The sequence below is a fragment of the Quercus suber genome, unplaced genomic scaffold, assembly GCF_002906115.3.
Source record: "Quercus suber isolate HL8 unplaced genomic scaffold, Cork oak 2.0 scaffold_429, whole genome shotgun sequence".
In the NCBI taxonomy this organism is placed as follows: domain Eukaryota; kingdom Viridiplantae; phylum Streptophyta; class Magnoliopsida; order Fagales; family Fagaceae; genus Quercus; species Quercus suber.
The window spans coordinates 354,025-369,959 of record NW_027069880.1 but is presented as its reverse complement, the minus strand read 5'-3'; the positions used below and the strand labels follow the sequence as shown (position 1 = coordinate 369,959).

The window sequence follows — 15,935 nt, the reverse complement described above, 5'->3', positions numbered from 1 at the left end:
AGGAGAGCTCCTTGCACCTCTTCAAGGAGATGAAGATTAGAAGAGTGAGGTACGGTTGGGGAATGTGAGTGAAAAGTTTTGTTAGAGATAGGGGTTTATGGGCTTTTCTTTGAAAGGTAAATTTTGGGCTTTTTTTTGGTTAAAGTGATTTATGGGCTTTTTTATTTTTTATTTTTACTTTTTTTATAGAATATGTTCGAAAAATTGGATCAAATCAACCGGTTCAATAGGTAAAAACTAGAAATGGAATCTTTTTTCTAATTTTGTGATCTGTTTTAATTTTAAAACCATATTTAAATTCATTTTGGAACTCAAGAAAAAAAAAAAAAAAAATTAAGAATATATTCTAAAAATTGGATCAAACCGGCCGGTTCAATTGGTAAAAACTGGAAATGAAATCTATTTTTCCAGTTTTGTGATTTGTTTTAATTTTAAAACCATACTGAAATTCATTTTGGAACTCAACTTTTTTTTTTTTTTAAGAAAAAGAACTTGTCTATATTGGCTAATAAATTATGCTTAAATAAAATACGAAAAAAAAAAGCTTAAGCATATTTTAAAACTTAAATTTTAAATAAATTAAGATCAAGTATTAAGCATTTGTGTTAGAATCAATTTTTCTCTCTTTTATGTGTGTATGTTTGTTTCAAAAAAAAAAAAGAAAAAAAGAGAGAGAGAGATCAAGTATTAGGTTATATAATTAACAATGGAGTCATCTAAAGATGAGATTTCATATAAATAATATTGGAAGGTCAAGTAACTACTTCTCTATATATATAATATAAAATGAAAACTTTTGGTGTTTATTAATTTTTTTTAACGTTACTACATAAGCTTTTGAAAATTGATATTTTTCTACATTAGAGCATTTTATAAAATTTATTCTGATTAAAATTACGATTGACATTTCGTACATCTAATCACCTATATTTTGGGTTCATTACTGTAAGCTTAAACCCAAAAATAAGAAATGAATCCTAGGAAAGAATGTAAAGAAATTGAATAAGCAGGTTTAAAATAAGAAATCATTTCATGAATGAAGTAAAGCCTAAACCAATAGCCATCCCTAAAACATTGACTATATTTACTTATAATAGCTTGAGAACTATGAATTAAACAACAAATCCAAGAAACTGACAATCACACTGAGCCATAGAATATCGGGAGACTTAGGCTGTGCTTGGTTCCTTAAAATATTTTCCGGAAAATATGCTATTTTCCGGAAATGTTATTTTCCGAAAAAGGAAAATATTTTTAAGTGTTTGGTTGTATAATGAAAATTGTTGTGGAAAATATTTTCATGTGTTTAGTTCTATTCTGAAAATGCTATTTTCCTACACATTTTTCACATTTTCTCAGCATTTTTCTCAGCATCCAATCAAATTTTATTACAAAAAAATTTCAAAATCACATCATACTCCGGCGATCAAAATTTATTACAAAAAATTTCAAGATCACAGCAAACTCCGGCGACCAAAACAGATACAAAACCAAAGAAAAAAAAAATCAAATCCGGTCAGATCGTGGGTTCTGGGTTCGCGAGTCGCATTGGCGATCAACGAGTCGTGGGTTCGCGAGTCATGGGTTCTGGGTTTTCGAGTCGTGGGTTCGCAAGTTGCATCGCCGATCAACGAGTCGTGGGTTCGCGAGTCGCACCGGCGATCGACAATCGACGATCGACTGGGGTGGCGATTGACGATGGGTTCGTGGCGATTTGGGCTCTCTCTTTGCGTGGCGATCGGATTGGGATGTGGATCAGAGGCACGGTGAGCTCTAGGTTTCTCGGTCTGGATGTGGATCGGACGCACCGTTGAGTGGTGGAACGGTGTTTCTCGACGAGGTGAGCTATGGGTTTCTCGGCGTGGAGCTCTGGTCTCTTCTTCCTCGATGGTCGTGGTCTCTTCTTTCTTTTTCTCTGGCTCTCTCTTTTGCGCGTGACCCCGGAAATGGTTTGAAGTGAAATTTTTCACTTCAAACTATTTCCATGTCAAAGGCGTAAATTTCGGTCAACAGAAGCATATTTTCCGGAAAATTTTATTTTCCTTGTCTCCCAAACAGTGAGGTCAGGTGGTAAATGATTTCCTGAAATCATTTACCACCAAAACAAACATAGCCTTAATTCAAAATTTTAGGAAAATGAATATTTGTCAATAGTCAATACAACATTGTACTAAAAACGATTTTATATATTGTTCGTAATCACCAAATAGTGTATGACAATACCTATTCAGGATTGTTTCTTTCCTTACAATTTCAACCATATGAAACTAATGAAATATGCAGTAGACCTTAAGTCATCAATATATATATATATAGAGAGAGAGAGGTGCATTGAGTAAGTCATCAAAATTAATATTACATTACACGATAATGTTACATTATTGTAATCTTACATTAATATAATCTCAATGTAAGAATACAATATTACATTGTTTAGGAAGGTAATGAAATTATGATAATGTGATATATTTTGTAATTTTAGATTATAGTAACATTAGAAAATATAAAATAAACTAAAACCTTTAATGTCACATCATCGTTATGTGCATCATATCAAAGCACATCACAACTAACCAAACGCCCCCAAGAGCAGTTGCCACTTGCTATTGACGATATGCTCCCAAACTTTTTTCACAAAGTTTCTCTCAACTTAAGAAAATAGTATATTAGATTATATTATCATTTTACTATTTCTATGCATATTATGCGTTCATACAAGGTTTCCCTTGCGTCACACATATGAGGGGAAGTTTAGACTTAAAAATCTTTAATGGTTTTTTATATATAAAAAGTTCGTTGTACTTTTCAAAAAAAAAAAAAGTTCGATGTAATATTAACTAAATCCATTAACTATTAATTTTATTTGTAATTTATAATTAATATTTTATTATACCAAGAAGTAATACATGTAATTTGTTCAACAAAATATGATATTCTAAGTGATAAAATACAAATTAGAATAGAATAGAAAAATAAGGGATAAAATGAAGAGAGTCAATATATGACACAAAACAAACGGTGTTGAGGGTAGTGTAGCTCCACCCATGTTAACTGAGGTTTGTTTTCTAAATTTCCATTATGATTAATTATTCTACTTTCACTTTCTGGGGAGCTCATTCATAATTTATTAATGCTAAATCCTAGAAAAAATTTTACCAATATAAAAATGGCATTAATGCACTACAATAGTGTAGAGTAGCCAAACTCTGCTCTGGCTGCTCTACACTTTGGAAAATTCTTAAGCACTCTTGGAGCACAAAGAAACGGTAGTCCCCTCTCTCATATTCATAGTGAACCCTACCTTGAATTTAATAAATGAACCCCATCATGAAATGAGAGGAGAAAGCACAATTTTCCGTACTCCGAAAATACCTAAGAATTACTTCTATACTCTAGAAGTGCATTGATGCTATTTTTCAATTGTTAAGTTTTTCCTAGGATATGGTATTAAAAAATAATGAATGTACTCCCAAGAAAGTGAAATCAAAATAATTAATCATAATGGAAAATGTTTGTGCATGTCACCATTTTGAAGGCAGAATAATTAATTAGAGCAACCAAACTTTCACTTGCTTGACCGTCAACCAAGGCTGGAAAATGTTTTTCTATGTCATCATTTTAGAAGTGTACAATTTACGTCCACACCATAACTATAAGAGCCCATATATAATACAAACTTGTATTTCTAACTCTGCCTTGCACTAAAATTTCACCAATTTCCTGCTTGTCCAAACCAATGAAGCTTCACAACCCCAATTTTCCTACATTATGCTCTACATACCTCCATATGATTCTACTCTTTCCCTAATATATATGCTTGCATCCTACCACTTCTTCTGCCACTCCAACAAACGAGACTGACCGTTTGGCTTTGCTCAAATTCAAAGTATCCATTACTAATAAGTAATGACCCAGCTGGATTCTTGAGCTTATGGAATTATTCTATTCAGTTCTATAACTGGTATGGAATTACATGCGGCCGCCACCATCAAAGAGTCACGGCCTTGGCACTACAGGGGCATAAATTGCGTGGAACCATTACACCTTACGTTGGAAACCTCATCTTTCTTACAGCCATCAACCTCCAAAACAACAGCTTTTATGGTGAAATTCCAAAGGAAGTTGGTCATTTGTTCCAACTGCGACATTTCAATCTTTCAAATAACACGCCGGGAGGAGAAATTCCAGCCAGCTTGACCAACTGCTTTGAACTCAAGGTAATTGGCTTATCATGGAACAAACTTATTGGGAAAATCCCCATGGAGCTTGGCTCTTTGTCAAAGCTTCTTTATTTTCTGGTTGCTGAAAACAATTTGATAGAAAGAATCCCACCTTTCTTAGGAAATCTTTGGTTTCTCGAATTATTTTCAACAACCTTTAATAACTTAAAGAGGGAAATATTCCAAAGAGCATAGGTCGTTTGAAAAGCTTATCATTTTTCGTAGTTGGATCCAATATGCTGAACAGTATGGTCCCTTCCTCTCTTTACAATTTACCATATATGAGCATATTAGGATTTGAATTCAACCAACTTAGTGGCGCTCTTCCAGCAAACATAGGCCTTACTCTCCCTAATCTCAAATTATTTGAAATTAGTGGTAATAAATTCTTTGGGCCAATCCCTGGTTCTTTATGCAATGCATCTAAGCTTCAAATAATTGAACTAGCATATAACAACTTAGTGGGATCAGTTTCGACTAATTTGGGATACCAACTTGATCTTGAAGTGCTAAATCTAGGTCACAATAAATTAGGAAGGGATTTGGACTTCTTAATGTCTTTAAGAAACTGTAGCAAATTGGAAGTGCTGATAATTGCAATAAACCAATTCGAAGGTGTTTTGCCCAATTTTATAGGCAACTTGTCGACACAACTTAATGCATTATATTTAGAAGGCAACCAAATATTTGGAACGATTCCTATAGCGTTGCAGAATCTTGTCAACTTAATTCTCTTGCACTTGGATGAGAATCTTTTCACAGGTGTGATACCTATTTATTTTGGGAAGTTTCAGAAGATGCAAGGATTGTCTTTATCAGGGAACAAATTCAGGGCAAATCCCAAGCCCCATGGGCAGCCTCACTCAATTGGTTAAATTGGACCTTTCTCAAAACAGTTTAGAAGGAAACATACCTCCAAGTTTTGGTAACTGCCAAAGTTTACAACAATTGGATGTTTCACAAAATTGTCTCAGTGGAGTTATACCTCAGCAGGTTCTTTCTCTTTTCTCTTTGTTGCTATTACTCAATTTATAGTGGCAAATTACCGGTTGAACTAGGCAATATGAAAAATATTAAGTTTCTAGATGTCTCTGAAATTGTCTGGTTAAATTCCCGCAACAATTGGAAATTTAGTGAATTTAAAAAATCTCTACTTGCAAGGGAATTCCTTTGAAGGAATCATACCTTCATCCATGGCTTCTTTGAAAGGCCTTGAACTTTTGGATGTTTCGCGAAATAACTTATCAGGATTTATTCCAAAGGTATAGAAAAACTTTTATTTTTTAAAATAGAGCAAATTATAATAAACTCACCTGTAGTTTGGCCCGTTTCCATTTTGCCTACCCGTTGTTTAAAAATTAACACTTTACCCACCTGTGTTTATCTCCGTTTGATTTTCGTTACCCACCTTTGGCTTTTCCGTTAGAAAACAATTTTTATCACCAAAACATAACATAATACGAATCAAAAGGCTAGGGTTTGAATTTTTTGAAAGTGCTTGAGGTGGGAAGTTGAATTTAATTACTATTTGGAAGATCTCCTTGCCATAATAGAAAATGGCATACTAGGAACCTCTTATATGTGTATTATTTCGGTTTTCATGCCCTCTTGTCCTTACCTGGCTGAGATTAAATCAAAGTGCATGAATAACCATAAACTTTATTATCACCACCACAGTCACCTATATCTTCAACTTGAAAATTAAATTCCCTTTTAAGCAGTTAGATGATTGGATTATTTAAGCTTTTTTTACTTGTAAGTGATTGATTAGATAATTAAATGGATTGTACCTTTTCTTTAATAAACTACGTTTCCTGTGCTTGAAGTCAACATGTCTTAGAGAAGCTCGGAACATATAATAATCTCAAGGAAATAGTTAAAAATAATAAAAATAAACAAACAAACATTGAAAGGAACAACTAAGAAGTGATATTTTCCAATAACGGCATCAACAACAGCAACAAGATCATCGTCGACTTTGGGTGTTACTGGGTTTCATATGATCGCCTTGCCATAATAGATCTCCTTGCCATAATAGAAACTAGCCTCCTCAACTTTTAGTGTTGCTGGGTTTTCATTTGATCGCCCTTGTCAAGGCTGGGTTAGTTGGATTTTCGCCGTGGTGCTAGATTGGTCTCCTCAATGCTACGGAGAGAGAAGAGATGAGAGAATAAAATTAGAGATCTGAGTTTGAGAGAGAGAGAGAGAGACGATGGGAGTTTGAGAGAGGGACGATGGGATGGGAGCTAGAGGGACAATGAGAGTTTGAGAGAGAGGATGAAGCATAGGAAAAGTGATACCCAGCTCTATCTATTTAGTTTCTTTACAAAATTCTCTATTTGATCTTGTTTCTGTAAAGTTGTAATTTACAACTATTTATGTTGGCTTTAATTCCGTGCCAAATTTGATTGTAATTATGTTCAATCTTTTGTACCTTGTATTATTTGTGAGATTTCATTGTAAGGGTTGTGTGTGAGAAAGAGAGTGTGAAGACTCAAGGCATGAAGACTAAGGCTATTTTCGCGGGTATCTCGCTAGTAAGCTTCCAGCGAATTGAAGCATGTGCCATGCACATGACTGGAATACGAAGAGTCAGGATAGGTTGGTGACAGCTGGTTTTCGCAAGTGCCTCACGGGTAAGGCCTTCCCGCGAGATACCCGCAAAACATTCTGTTTTACTAAATTGTCATTTCTGATACACACTATTTGTACTCACACTATATATATCCACATTACTCACAGATGTTGAGGAGTGTTTCTGAGAGAAAACCCTAACCACAAACCTTGAGAGTTAGAGATTATTATACCCATAATTCTCTACATAATTCATTATGGATTTTCCTTAACTCCTACCTCTCTATTTCCATACACTTGAGAGATTGATAGCCCAAACACTTACCACACATTTTCAGAATGTCAAGTGAGGTTTTGGTGCTGCTGGGAACCATTGGAAGAAGCCAGGCTTTGGCGGATGTAATTGGGCATTGCGGGATCCATAGAGCTAGACAAGACATGGTTCCGAGAAACCTTGTTAGAGTAGCAGCTTGGAGGGTTTAGGTACATTGGGTATATTAGTCTTGGAGGGTCTCCTGCTACTAGTATATCCCAACTAATTGTCTAGTGGATCGATTATCACTTGGAGGGCGGCGGAGAGGTGTTACGTCGAGTACTTCGGTTTCTTCTTCGATAACATATCGGTGTGTTATCTTGTGTCTGCATTCTTCTTCCTTACTCTTTTACCTTTCAGTTTACTACTGTGTTATATTGATTATGGGTTAGAGTAGTTTATTTGTTTATCTGCTTGCATTTACTTTATTCCGCACTTAGTATAAGTTAGAATAAAATCTATCGAGCTATAATATTTAATTTGGGGGTCTAAACAGTTCTTGTGTTTTTAATACATTTTCGACCTTTTAGTTTCTTTGTGTATTTTTGTTATTTTTATGTTTTTGGAGGAGAGAGATATAAAATATAAGCAAAAAGACTTTTTTACCAATATTTTTAACAAAGGTGGGTAATAGAGACCAAACGGAGACCAAAGTGTTATTTTAAACCACGGGTAGGTAAGGTAAAAACGAGCTAAACCACGGGTAGGCAAGGTAAAAACGAGCTAAACCACGGGTGAGTTTACTGTAATTTGCCCTTTAAAATATTTGAACATTTCGTTCAATGATATTGAGGGCGCATTACCAACAGTTGGAGTTTTCAAAAATATAAATGCAACATCAATTATTGGAGACAACAAGCTTTGTGGGGGTATGCCCTGAAGTTACAAAATCAAGGAAGTCCCTTGCTTCTAGATCAAGAACCATAACTTTTTGTGTGGTTGCATGTGTCCTTCTAGTTTCATCCTTTCTTGTTCTTTATTGGAGGAGAAAAATATAAAAAGAACTCATCTTCTATAGTCTCAAAGATGGATCTCCTTCCAACAATTTCGTACAAAATGCCTCATCGAGCAACTAATAGATTTTCTCTCAACAATTTGATTGAATTTGGTAGTTTTGGATCAGTTTACAAAGGAGTTCTTAATCAAGAAGAAATGTTAGTTGCAGTAAAAGTCCTAAACCTTCAAACTAAAGGAGCTACCAAGAGTTTTGTGGCGGAATGCAATGTCTTAAGAAATGGTCGACACTGAAATCTTGTAAAGATCTTAACATGTTGCTCTAGTATCAATTATAATGGCGATGAATTTAAAGCTCTTGTATTTGAATTCATGACAAATGAGAGCTTAGATATGTGGCTACATCCAATGACAAATTGCAAAAATCAATCAAAAAATTTGAGCTTTCTTCAAAGAATAATTATTACGATTGATGTGGCTTTTGCATTAAATTATATGCACAATCAGTGTCAGCAACAAATCATACATTGTGATTTGAAGCCAAACAATATTCTTCTCGATAATGAGATGATTGCTCATGTAAGCGACTTTGGTTTAGCAAGACTCCTTGCAAGCACCAATGATTCTCCCCAGAAGTGTACTAGTACAATTGGGTTAAAAGGATCTATCAGCTATGTTGCTCCAGGTATAACCTCTCTTATTAGTTCTAAATCCTTAACAGTCCTATAATATGTTGCTTTTCTCTTTGTCACTTTATCAAAAGATAAGAATTAACTAGTATATTTGAGCATATAAGCTTTTTAATATTCGTAAAATTAGTATAAACATGTTAGCATACTCTCTTGCTTACTATTTCTTTGTCTCTTATAACAAATATTCACTTGAGTACAAAAAAGCACATGATTAATTTTACATAAAATTTAAAATAAAATAAAATATTTAATAGCAAAAAAAATATTCATACTTTGAGAAATTCCTAAGTTAATTTGGCAATGGACATTCGATCCTTTGGCTAAGCTTCGTATCTTCTTTGTATGCATATATTTCAATCAAATTGAACATGCAAGAAAAAAAAAAGTAATTTGGCCCCTCGGTAAAGTTTCGTTTATTTTCCTTCCATTGCGGAAGTAATATCATATGTCATATCATTTTTCTATATAGATTCATTTCATTTTCTTTGAATTTGCATTTTATAGACCTTAATCCACTACATTATAGATAGAAATTGCCTAATTTCCTTCCATTCCACGAGTTGTAGAGTTTGGCATGGTGGTAAGGCATCAACTGAGGGGGATGTATATAGCTACAGAGTTCTCATGCTAGAAATGTTTACACGAAGGATGCCCACTGATGATATGCTTAATGATGGTTTGAATCTCCATAATTTTGTTAAGATGGCATTACCAAAAAGACTTGCTGAAGTTGTTGACCCAATGCTTTTGCCAAGAGAAGTTGAAGAATTGGGAGTTGCAACTGTGATAATGATGGCAATGATAATGAAATTGAAGTAGAAGAAGCTAATAATATTGAGGATTCAAGGTATATTGATGTTGACATGCAAAAGTGCTTACTCTCAATTCTTAACATTGGAATCTTATGTTCATTGGAATCCCCTAAAGATAGAATGAGTATGTAGGAAGTTATTAGAGAATTACAATTGATAAAAAGTGCTTTCATTAGTTTGGGGATGCACAGAGGCAGACCAAGTAGAACTCAAGTAAGGGGTATTTAGTTTTGATTATAAGACTACGTTAAGTAGTGTGTCCTATTCATTTACTTTGATGTCATTCAGTCCCCAAATACTTCTATTAAAAACGCATGGAGATTTTATGTTGACCTTTTTATTAATTTAGAGGAGATTATCGTAGTTGATTGTAAAATTGGATTTTCATTTCTGATTCATGATCAAAATACTAAACAGAAATTGTCATCTTATTAAAACCCACAACCTTCTCGTAATAATTCCTATCCCTTTTCTTATGTTATCAAGGCTTAAAACGGTGAGCTAAAGAATTTTTTTTGTGAATTGCAGAGGCATGAAACAAATAGAAGAAATTAAATGTCTTTAATAATGCCTGGATTAAGCATGGGATTAGGCATTTCTACCTGATCTGTTATAATATTATGCTAGTTTAATATCCCTTTTTGAAAGGATCAATGGATGATTTTTTTTTTTCACTTCTAGTTTTGGAGTCGTGATTTTCTTTCTCTTTTGGTGTAGGAGTGTTCATCATGTACTGTGCTTTGTTCTACTACTATGATGTGTGACTGTGTTTGTACTAACAATCAACTCAATTCCTAAGAGCCTTTTATAGGAAGGGAATGCATTAAAGAAATATGGCATTATTCTAGTGTACAAATAAAAGTGGATCTTTTTTTTAATTTCCCTTTGAACTTAATGTTTTAGATTATAGTATCTTGTGGCTTTAGAGAGTATAACAATCGATCTAAGTTTCAATTTATTATATAAGACTTTAAACAAACACAAGAACAATCACCCTTCACTGCCTAGAATTAATTCCTCAAGGATTCAGGTTCGAATATATGTTTTATTGAAAAAGAAACAAAGAATACAATCTATTCAAAGAACAAAAGGTCATTTGGCTATCAAAATTACTAAGCCTAAAAGAAGCCCACTCGACCAACAAAACAAACCAAAATATAGAGTTGAATGTTCAAATAGCTTTGAAAACGCTATGAACATTTAGACCCCCAAATTACAAATTACCAATTCAAGTTTATTATCAAACAATAAATGTGCGGAACATGAACATAAGTTAATAACAGAATTAGTAAACAATCTAAACCAAATAAAATCATATCCACAACAGAAATTAAATGGCAAAGATTAAGGGAAGAGAGATGCAAACATAAGGACAACACAACGATGTGTTATTGAAGAGGAAACCGAAACTCTCTGCGTAAAACCTCTCTACCACCCTCCAAGCGGTAAATAATCCACTAAAGAATGTAGTTGGGTTACATGAACAGCAGAAGACCCTTTAAGCCTAATTTACCCAATGTACCTAAGCCCTCCAAGCTTCTTGCTCTAACAAGGTTACGCCAAACCTATTTCTTCTTTAGCTTACTGGATTCCGCTATAGCCCATAGTATCAACCAATAACCATTGGCTCCTTCCTAACTGCTTCCCAAAGCACCAAAAAGTCTTCTCATAGATGTGGGTATAGTGAGAAAAGGATTTGGGTAAAACCTCTCAAGGATGTAACAATGGAGATGGTGAAAGTAGAGGAATTTGAAGAGTCTCTATGTGAAGATTGTGGATGAATCACAAATGTATAACTCCCCAGGAATTTTCCTTCCTTTGGAGCCAAATATAATATATAGACGCCCACCATCCAATCTTATATATAGATGCTGTTAGATTTAAAATACTATTGTATCTATCAGCTCAATCCCCATAAACATGCGTCCGGAAAGATCACTAAATAAAGAAATGGCTCATGCTTTCAACACAACCCCTGCATACCATACAAAGTGGGTCACTTGTGTAAGTATAGTAACAAGGCTTGGAAAGTATAGTAAGTAGTAACAAGGCTTCTTCTGCCAATTGCTTCACGCCTGCTGGAACATAGCGTCGGCTTTTGGATATCATATAGAACCCAAACACAAGTACATCATATAAGCCCATCAGACAATTTGTTTTCAAAATCCATCTACATTAAAATCCATTCCAAGATGTATTTCATAATCCACTACCTACACTGAAGTTTGACCTAGCTCAATCAGCCCAATCCAGCCAACGAATACTGAATACGCCGTTTCTAACTCAATAAATTTGTATTCACAATCCAGCCAGTGAAACTCACATTTCACAGTACCTATATTGTACTGTTGTTTTTGACAATGCTTTGTATGCAATCTGGGATGCTAAAAGTAACATTGTATAAAGATCTATTGAATTTTCCTTAATATAAGTTATAACCATATATATTTCTTTGCGTTGAAAAAACAATGTTGCTTACTGTCACAAAAACAGCCTTGCCTAATGGAAATTGGAAACTAGTACGTGAACTGTGCTAGTTTAAAAAACAGATGTGCGATTAGGGAACAAGGGAAACCGCAGATTAAGAAAAATAAATAAATAAAACGCGCACAAAAAGGGGTAAGCTTTGATAAAAGGGAAAAGAAAAAAAAGTGAAAATGTGGAGTGATCGAAGAAATATATTTTTAAGTCCATAAAGTGGATGAATTCAAATCCATAAAGTGGATGAATTTATTATGTCCATAAAGCGGACGAGTTCAATAAAAAGTCCACAAAAGGGACAAATTAAAGTCCATAAAGTGGACGGGTTCGTTGGTCCACAAAGTAAACGAATCCATTACTTAATATAGTGGAAAAGGTCATTGAAGCTAACGGCTTCATGAAAATACCATTGCTTAATAGTGGATGAGTTTCCCAAATCCATAAGTCAGACGTCCATGAAAGTTGACGAGGCTATAAAGTAGACAGGTCTGTAATTATGCACAAAAGTGGACGGACCTAACTAAGCTGACGGGCTCAGTAAAAAGCAAAGAAACGAAGTCAAGTCTACAAAGTAGACGTCCTTAGGTGGATAAGCCTATCGTGTAAGGCAGACGAGTTCGTATCTGACTTATGAAAATAGCATACAAGCATACAAGTGTCAACTAATAGAAAACTAGACGATGTTAAAGACAACAAGCATAAGGTACCGTATATAAAATAAAGTCTTTACAAATAAAGCCCAAAAAACGCTAAGGCATTTAAACATTGTTTGAAAAATTAAACGAAATATAAAAGTTGCAAAAAATAAGGCTATGGCTGAACAGCAGGAGCGTCACTCGAGGTCTTGTTATCTTTATCTTTATGAGGGTTCTCCACGTCTAAGAGATCAACGGATGGGTTGGAAGTAGTGACAAGAGGATTAACAACAGGTTGAGCAAGGACAATGCCGTCATCTTTGGGAGGGAGATCTAACTCAATAGAGTCGTCACTCTCACCAACGACGGTGTTGCCAGCAAGGGTCGATGGAATGAGGGCATCAATGGTAATCCCAGATAGATCCAAGTCTGGGAAGGAGGACACGACCTGTTTAAGGCAGTCTTCAAACCCAGTACCATAATACTCAGCATAGGAGTCGATGAATGATTGCGACGCCTTGAATTCCATAACGGCATCGGCCCCGGCCTTCTCCATCTTCCCGCGCAAGGTCGACAGCTCTTCCTGCAGCTTCTCCTTCTGATGACCTGCCTCCTCCAACTTCTCCTTTGACTCCTTTAGCTCACTATTTAGAGTACGGAGAGCATCCTTATACTGGTCTTGCGCATCCAGTAAATTTTTATTATGCTTCCTAACCCAAGTGACGACCCCCTCCTTGGCAATACACCGGTCCTAAAGTGCCTTAACATGCCCGAAAGCCTAAAAAGGATACAGTCATCAGTCAATGGATGGAAAGAGATAAGATAAAATTAGCCAAGAAAGTAAACCTACCCGGGTGAGGTCAAAAAGAGCCGACGCCCCTAGGTCCTCCGTTCCTAGCTGATCGCAAGGCTCTATGTTTGTCGGTTTTATAAGGGACTCCACTCCCTTGATAGCATAATCTTTGTGGGTAAGAAGGCGATAGGGTTCCTCAATGACGGGACCAAAAGAAGTCATCACTCCCCTGCCCGCTCCCTGACTCGACTTGGGAGGAGACTTCTTTTTGAGCTACTCATCCCCAGTGGTGACGGCTGCCTTCTTAGGAGGACAGTCTTCCTTCTTGTCAGTCTTCCTTTTGGCCGAGCCCTTAGCAATGGCCTTGGGGGCTGATGAGGATGCCCCTTCCTTTCCTCCTCCTTCTTACGGGCAACAACTGCACTCACCCTTTGCCTAACTGCCTCCATTTCTGCATAAGACAACAGACGTGCATAAAAAATGCAGATAGTAAGAACAAAAATGATGGGGATGGTAGAAAATCTTCTCACAATGACAAGAGTATTCATCCAATCTACAAGCTTCTGGTGTTGGCATGGGACCCCCGCAATAAGCGTGCAAAGTGTCGTGCATGATGAGATCCTGGCACTTCCGCTCGTCCCACGGAATTTCTGTTACCCGGCAAATAAAGTCTTCTTGCTCCTCTATAATATGAGGGCGAATGCTAACTGAAAACAAGGAGAATAGATGGTGTTAGAAGTTTGGAGAGAGAAAACAAAGGAAAAAGAGCAAACGGGATTAACCTGAATCCTTGACAAAAGCCCAAGTGTTGTCAAAATAACCACGGGGCATCGTCTCCCATTCTTCCTAACGACACACCCAGTCCCCTCGAAAAAAAAGTATCTACTTTTCCAGTTTTTGTTAGAGTCTAGCATATCAGACAATAGTCTTAAGTCCTTCTCTCGAGCGGCAAAATGATATGTTCCCCTAGAAGAAATGATGTGCTGGGGTTTGTAGCAATAGAAGAACTCGTCCAACAAAAGTTGACGGTTCCCTCCGCTCAGACGACCCTATAGGATCTCAGCACCTATGAAGATCCTCCAAGCATTCGAATCGATCTGGCTAACGGACAACCCCATGAAATCAGCCAACTAACAGTGCAAAGCCGTCAGTGGTAGTCTAAGCCCTGCAGCAAACATGGCATCATACATGCCAACATCTGCAGTCCTCCTCATATAGCACCTTTCATTTTTTCTAGGGAGACGGATTGGAATATGGTCTGGGATTTGGTAACGGGTACGCAACTCCTTAAAAACCCTGTCACTCATCTTTGGTAGAAATTTATTGACGGTCCAATCCTCAGGAAGGATGAAGGAACGGTTTCCTCCAGGACTTCTTGAAGTTCCTTCATAGGATTCCTCGTCACCTTCATCTCCATCTCTGTTACTATCCCTTTCCTCTATTCCCTCCTCAACTTCACCCTCCTCACTTACAATTTCTGCCTCACCTTTCTCTCTATAACTTCCAACTTCCTCTTCAGGAGATTGAGCTAACGTTTCCCACTTTGACGACCAGGAAAAGCCCTCAGACTCATGACTTGAACCGAATACCTCGCCATAGCCCGCTCCTTCGCGAACTGACAACTGTTCACTCGATGCGTATCTTGACATCTGACTACCTATAAGTGACAGATTCATTCTAAGAACCTAAGATGACAGCCTCATTTTGGAGTTAATCAATTAGAATAAAATACATACGTATAAGGAAAAGGAGAAAGAGAACTTACAAGTATGTTTTTTGAGTGAGTAACGGTTTCGAAAGTGACGATAGTAATACAAGCGACGGAGTCAACAAATTGACGGAGTAAAGGTGACGAGTTTTCTTTGAAGAAATCAACAAGGATGAAATAGGAGAAATGAGGGGGGGAGGCAAGTTATATATAAGGGGGAAAATGCATGGAAGACGAAGCGACGCCGTCGTCTAGAAGCGGAGCCAACCAGAATGAGCCACGTGTCCGAACATTTAATGATGGCTGCTTGAGGAGTCGCCCATAAATGATTTTCCCTCTCTCTTGGCCAAGAAGAAAATTAGCAATGAAAATCTGACTCCATAACCCGTCAGTTTAAGCTGACGAGGATGTGGAGTAGGGGGCAGCTGATAAGGGGAAAAATTACAACAATAGTACTTGCCCTTGAAAAGGTATAAAATGGTACTCCAATTAAACCCATTAGGATCCATTGGAAGACGACGACGTTAAAGAGTCCACGTAGCGCGCCTCAGAGCTGACGGGTTGACCTTAGGTAAAGGGTATGGGTAGCTAGCGACAAGAAAGCTGAAGGGATTAGGTAGAGCTGACGACCCTGACGTAGCTTAGCTTGGTCTCCACGTTTGCATATATAAGGAAATATCTTGTGTTTCACATTTAGTGCTACTCAAAAGGACTCCTACAAGGAAAGGGTTCTTCCAAATACGCTCATGAAGA

At 36.5% G+C, this 15,935-nt stretch overlaps 1 pseudogene; it reads left to right on the top strand.

Annotated features, from left to right (window-relative positions):
• Positions 1-8,133: 8,133 nt before the first annotated feature.
• Positions 8,134-9,572, top strand: LOC136062577 (probable LRR receptor-like serine/threonine-protein kinase At3g47570; annotated as a pseudogene).
• The last annotated feature ends 6,363 nt before the right edge of the window (positions 9,573-15,935 follow it).